We start from the raw sequence: 7,410 nt of genomic DNA, 5'->3' as shown, positions 1-7,410 counted from the left end.
ATGAAAGCCGTGACGTTGAGGGTCAACAAGCGGTAAGCAGAAGAAGTGGTGAACATTTTGGACCTAAAGCCTCGCCTAAATCGGAAGGAACCGGTCAAGAAAAATTTCAAATGGCCAGCAGCGGCAGCGAAAGCAAGCCAGAGAGGGTGAAGAAAAGCCCCAAGAAATGGTTCCCTCTTCTTTGTTCTGCTGTTCGTAAAGCTGTTTCTTGACCCCTTTTCTTCCGATCTGCGTACTAGCCTTGAAGGGCAACTAGCAATTTGCTAAGAAACAAGTGAAGAGTGATATATTTATTGCTTTATTTCTAATTTAAGAGGAAAAAGTGAATTATTCTTGGCCACCAAAATGAAGATAATGGCAGCACGTATTATTCTAATGTGGTAGATCCCTGCCAGATTTGGTGAAATGCACAATTTCGTTGAATTATGTTTGGTATTCCCAATATAGATACTAGGCCCAGAATAGGGACAAATAACCTATTTTAGATTTTTTTAAATCAATTTTCATGTATGTGTGTTTCTGAAAATATTTCTTTCAAGAACCTGAGATCTATACATATCCTTTCCAGCCTTTGAAAATTGGACGAATAGTTGCCGAGATATCGTCAGTTAAAATAATTAAGGCTAATTGGAAAACACATAGATAATTTTAATTTTCTCAAACTTTATCCTTCGCATCTATTTGTCCGATTTTCAAAGCCTAAAAAAATGGTGAGATTTTTTGACTTAATTTTCTTTTTTTCCAGGAAAAGACAATAGCCTACATGAACACTATTAGATTAAAAAAAATATATTTTATTTCTGCCTAAAATTGATTCTTTCAAAGCGACAAGTTGAAAACGCTGTGCTTTACTAAAAAATGTAAACTACTTTACGACTTAAATGAAATTTTGCTTTAAAAAAATTGATTAACAATCAAACTAATTTCAAAATCGAAATGATTTGAATGTTAAAATGTAAAATATTGTTTGCACTTAACCCTCTACAACTTAACCCCGCCTCTAGACAAGCTTCGATCTAAAAAATCGCAAAAAAATCATTTTTCAACCAGTTTTTGATAATTAAAAAGCATTGGAAAGAAGAACTCTAAGAATTTTAGAAAATTTTAGGGTTGGTAGTTTGACTTGTTTTATGTGACTTTGACAATTTTTTAAAAAATGACATTTTATAAGGGGTCAACTTTGCCTGTATTTTTCACTAACATTTCCTATATTTTAGGTAAAAAAAGTTTGCAGTAATTTTTGCATTTAAATAATAATGGTGCCATTCTATAGCAGCAAATGTATAAAACTAGCAAAAAATTGAAAAAGTGATTTTGAAAACATGAAAAAAATAGATAGGCATAATGTAATGATAGGAGGTGGTAGAATAGGCCAAATACTACCAAAACAAACATAAACTAAACAAGATAAATGCAAATTAAAATACTAAAAACAAAACATGGAAAACATAAAACAAGAGAAGTAAAGTTTTTCGTAGAACAAAAGATACTCAAAATGATCACGGGAAAAATAAAAATCTTCGAAAAAATTGGTCAGTAGAGGGTTAAAAAACAAATCATCTCTCCGTTTTTTTTTTGTTCGTATTTCTCTGCAGCTCTAAAGTTGCTTTTTTGTCCACCAATTAACACATAAAACAATAAATACAACTTTGTTTTAATTACTTTTTTTTGTGGAAAAATGTTATTTGATTTTGTTTGAGTTTTTACTGTTTTTACTCTTTTCATAACCTACTACTTTGCTGGAGACACCAAATCGACCAGAAAATGCCATCTCGAGATAATTATTTATTAAAATTTGAAACTCATTTTTGTATAAACAGCTATCAAAATTGTATGGAGAGTTGCACTTGTTTTTTTTTTTCTTCATAAAATTATTTTTATTAGGTCCTTTTCGGTACACAGAAAAAAAAGTGTGATTTTACAGGACACTGAACTGATGTTTTGAATGTAAACATGCATAATGTAAATTTGAAAATCGTTGTAAATCGTTGTATTGCATTTTAAGAGGGTAACTGTAAATTGAAATTAAATGTAACGTTTAAATCCCATGTAAATGATCTCGATTTTGTTGACATTGGCCAAAATTGAAAGTATGAAAAGCATGTAAATGCATTTTTGATGTAAAATTTTGTAAATGTAAACTCAAACATGCATTTAAATTTAAACTGCTACCTTATTTTGGAATGACAGCTCAAGCGGATGGCGAAAACAAATCAGTGCAATGTTATGGTTGTTTTGTGCGCATGAAACTGAAGCTGTTTTTGTATCTTTTCCTTGATTTTACGAAAGACAAACTTCATGTTGGATGCAATTATTTAAAAACAATGGATGCCGCTTGGAGGCACATTCAAAAAAAGTTGCTGGCGGCATCTGTTTGATGTTGTTTATAAAATGGTTCAACTTTGAAAAATGGGGTGAGTATTTATGCAATGCAATGCAATTTTATCGTATATGATATAAAAGTAGTAAATGTAAACTTCTTCACAAGTCTAATGTCTACTCTTTTCTCGTAAAACTGCTTGTGGCTGATTCCGCTGGTGCATGGTGAAGGAAAGGTCACAACATTTGATGCCGGAAGGCGGAAGTCAAAGGGAACTTGTTTGTTTACGATATAAGACCATTTGGGGACGTCTTTGGCATGGCTTGGCGGTGGAGATGTTGAAAATGATTGGGTGCGGAAGATGCCGGTGTACACAACAACAATCAGCATCAAAACAGGTAAATTGATGTTCTGCCACATACAAAAGTTTAGATTAAAACCATGATATAGATTTTTAGGCAGGGCCTCTAGCGTCAGCAGCGGAAATGAGTTTCCAAACGGGAAGATGTCCGAAGCTGGGGGACGACGGGTAGTTGTTCTTCAGAATAACCTTGTATATGCTCACCTTTCCAAAGATGTTCTTGCACCAGCTGGAGGCGGTCAGGCCGGACGGCAGTTCGAAGACGAGCTGGGCAAACAAGGAGTCCTTGTCAAACTTCTGGTGGATCTATTTTGATCATCTTGGTAGAGTTCGTTTTTGGTCTGGATGTTCCAGACAGCGAGGCGTAGGTTAGGACAAAGTTCGATGCTTTGAACAAGCTTCCGGACTCGTAAGGGGTCAACGAACGGCCAAAAAACTTAGGAACTTGGTCTCGCCAGCTTTAGTTACCGGTGTTGCGGAATCTAAGTTCTTCAGTGTTGGTCGTACTGATTCTTGAAGGGAAAAAACTGCTCTGGCAGGGAACGGAAAAGATAAACAAACGGGATGACAGCAAAAACACCAAAAACAAACAAGTTTTGCACGCTGCAGGAGAATTCGTAGAAAATATGCACAAAAAAGAATACACGTTATGGAGAGGTTGGTCATTAAACCAACCTAAACTCTTGATTTTTTCGACATCCTTACAAAAACGTGTACCTCAGTGCTATGGTTGGAGTCTTGGATAACAAGGTTTGGCTACACCCTTACCAAAAAATATGATTTTCTGAGTTCAATATCCCACTTTTTCATACGAATTTTCCAGTGCAACCCATATAACCATTTTCATATTGAACTCAGCAAATCATGATTTTTGGTTAGGGTGTAGAGACCGTTTGCCATTACATAAACACATCACATTTCGCGGGGACGATTAAATTTCACGGTTTGGGATTATCGTGATTCGTGATTCGGGATCGGGCTGGGAATGTTTTTTTTTGCTTCAAGTTTTGAGATTGTCCCGACCGAAGAGAAGGCCGCCGCGAAAGTGGTCAAACATTGCAAAACCGGTGGTGACTAGAAGAAGAAGAGTGCGCTTCAGGAACGTGCTGTGCCGATGGAATGCGTCGTTTTACGAAGGGCAAGATCGCCGCCCGGAAGGCGCTTTACTCGCTGAAGATGGTCCGCACGAAGATGCCCAAGGTGGACATTACGGCGGTGAAGAAGATCGGCAGTGCGAACAACGGTTGTGAGCATAAGATGCTGGTGAAGAAGAACAACAGCTACCTACCGACCAAGTCGCTGGTCCATAAGCGTTCCGGTAACCGTTGCTTCCGGAACCACAAGCGCAACATCCGCAATTGCAGCAGAAGTGTAAAGTGCGATCCAGCTGGCCGGTTATCATAAGAGAAAGCGCATCGTCCTGCTGATGACCCTGAAGTCGGGTCTGCTGCTGGTGACCGGTCCTTTTGCCCTAAACAGCTGGTTGGTTCGTCGTGTCTCGCAGAACTACGTCATTGCGACCACGGCCCACGTCGATCTGCGCAAAGTCAATATCCCGAAGCACATCAAGGACGGTTACTTTCGCCGGGCACGCAAGAAAACCATCCACACTGAAAAGGACATTTTCAAAAGGTACGTGCCGTCGGAGCAGCGCAAGGCGGACCAGAAGACCGTCGGCAAGGAGGTCCTGGAGGCCATCAAGGTACACCCAGAGGCCAGGGGGATCCGCCGGTACCTCAAGACGATGTATTCCCTGCCATCGTAAGTATATTTTCTAAATGTTAAGACTTCAAAGGATTATGCTAAAGTGTTTAATGTTTCCTTTTAGGTTATGTGCAGCACCAGTCTGAGAATTTCGCGTGTCAACGTAGACTTAGCAGCACAAACAACCCAAATGCTGAAGGAATGCTAAAGAAGACTCAACCCCAAAACTCATCATAAAGTAAGTACATTCCGTATTGCAAAAATCACCATATCAGATTTAATTTCCACTACAAAAAATAAATTTCTTTTATGTATTCAATTTTGCCCCGTTGAATCTAGATTTTGATTCTATTTTCAAACACTTTTTTGTATTGATAGATGAAAGTTATACTTTTGCGAATTGTTTGATGGCCATTCTTGAGTATTAAAACATGTTTGTATAATGCTCAATTTTGATCAAAAAACCAATCCTAAAGTATGCTTTCCAAATCAACGATCTACAAAAGCGTCTGAAAATTACATCGGATTCTAGATTCAGCGGGGCAAAAAAAATTTTTCGATTGGGTAAATTTACGTTATTTTCATCGGAAATTTACACGATTGCGAAACATTTTTCTTAGGCACATTTACGTTGGATGAAACGTAAATTTCAAATGAAAATAATGTAAATTAGCATCTTTAATGACGTGCACTTTTGGTACATCATAAATGATGTAAATTTACCGAATTTTTTTTTTCTGTGTACTGGGACCTGGTTAGGACCGAGTCGGCTTTTGTAATTACATTTGACTTAATAATTACAGAGGATCTTGTGACAAGACTTGCACTTGTTGCCAAAACACATTCCAATGTTGTAAAATGCCTTTTTGGTCATAGGTCATTTTAAGCCAATTCAAAGAAAGAGAAAAAACAGATTCTATCCATTTCCGGTTTTGGGTCATAAAATTAGATAATAAATAATAACAGTAATAAAGCTTATTTTTCTGAGTACAATGACCCTTTGTTTGACCAGGGTTGACCACAAAGGGTTTAAAATGAATTAAATCAATTTTGAAAATTTAACTTTGTGGTTCTTCTTGAGTGACAGAAAGCATTCTATTTGAAAGCTCGTTCCAAGGGGACCATAGGGTAACCATCGTAAAATTTTGTCTTTCCATTTTTTTGCATTAAAATGAAATTTAGAATTAGTAATCAGAAATTGTATTTAATTGTGTTTTTTAACGTTGTACATACAATTTTACATATTGCTTTAATAAAATACCTATAATGAAAAAAAAAAAAACATAAAAATGAAGACAATCACAGAACAAGAGAGTTGTTCCATTGAACCAAAGTTGATCATAATGAACACATGAATAAGAAGATTCATTCGTCGTTCATTGTTTGAACGAATTGTATGGACTTTCACAGTTTGAAATGCAAACCCAATATTTTTATTTCTTTCCTTTACAGTTCGTTATAACATTTATTGCAAGTACTGTTTGTTGTCTGTATCCATTTTACTGTGTTTTTCTTCGTTTGTTACTATTTAAATTTTATTTGTTTTCACTATACCTTTACATAAGCTATAACAAACATACAAGTTTTTACAAAACTTTCCATGTTTCTTTTTCCTTCCTTCCTGTTTTCTTCACCATAAGTTTTATTTTTCCGGTTCCCGTTACAAATGCCACTCGGTCGACGCTGCTCGAAACCCTTTTCCTTATCCTCACCAGATTGAGAGATTTTCCCAGTTTCCTTTTTTGCTGCCCTTTCCAGTGTTCTACAAACGAACGTTAGATTGAACGTTAGATTGAACTTAGTACTTGTTGTTAGGTTTTAAAAAAATTATATATTACAATTTTCTTTCTTGCACTTCCACTTATTTTCCTCTCACCGCGAGGGATGTCAAAAGTTCCTCCGCGATGGGTGGATTTTGATTAGTTTTTTGTTTGTTTTATTTTTAATTAAATGTTGTTGGTTCAAATTTGCTGCCTTCTTCTTGTTCGTTTTATTTGTTCTGTGTTTTTTTACTGTATGTTCTGCTCAAATGTGACAATTAACTGTCGTGCCGGAAAATGTGTTGTTTTTTGTTAAGTTAATTTGCTGCTGTTGCACGCTGTACTTAGTTTGAAGAATTGAAGGTGTAGCAATTGATTGATCTTTTATTATTTCCTCTTTCTAAAAGATATGCTCTCGATACATACGAGTTAGAACGTTCTATTTTGAAACAGTTTGTATAACTTTAAGCTGATGGGATGTTCAACTTCAAACCGTCAAGTTTGGCTTAATTTTTCCCTTTCAAACTAAACGCTTTCGAATGCGTCATAAAAGATTTTCTGTTTGGTCTTGGTTTTATCATTTTTCTCTACGGTAAAGGGAGGCAAGAGTAAAACTGTGTTTTAGGAAGAAAATGTTTGCAACGGATTTTTGTGTTCTCTCAGTGTTTTAGTATGTTTTAGCTTGTTTTTATATCAGCTAACTTTTCTATTTCATCTGAATCTCTACAAAACAAGTCGACGTTAAATCACTTTTCTCACCGCTTTGGGCACAGTTTACGATGGTTTACTTTGTATTTCAATAGTTGGGACTCGAAAGAAAAAATGTTTAACATTTAAATTCGGAAATTGCTGCTCCTGCGAAAGTAACCCGGATTATAGAACTTTGTTTTTTTGCTCGCAGGCTCGGTTCCCTACTAGTGATAGTATATTGGCTTAGAATTTGGTTTTATATGTTACAATTTGTGTTTTGAGTTATCATTTTGTTTTACCTGTTGCACATCTAAGACCGGCCAAACATCGACGAGTGTGATAAATTGTTACTTTTTTTCGGGACACACAAACGCTTTCTATCTGTTAGTGTTATTTTGGTGTGTGAATTGTCTCGTAATAAAATGATACCAGTTCGAAGACCTTTAATTTTGTGGCTTCAACTTTTCGACATCAAATTTCCTCTCTATTTCTTTAATGGGTGGGGGGATAATTTAGTGCACTGTGGATTGATGTTAAATTTTTCTCTGTATTCATGCGATATTTTTTTCCATCAA

General features: G+C 36.1%; 1 pseudogene; it reads left to right on the top strand.

Annotated features, from left to right (window-relative positions):
* On the top strand, positions 1-4,446 carry LOC120414007 (60S ribosomal protein L6-like; annotated as a pseudogene).
* Positions 4,447-7,410: the final 2,964 nt, after the last annotated feature.

Source organism: Culex pipiens, chromosome 3, assembly GCF_016801865.2.
Source record: "Culex pipiens pallens isolate TS chromosome 3, TS_CPP_V2, whole genome shotgun sequence".
Classification (NCBI taxonomy): Eukaryota; Metazoa; Arthropoda; class Insecta; order Diptera; family Culicidae; genus Culex; species Culex pipiens.
This window is presented reverse-complemented; position numbering and strand designations above follow the sequence as displayed.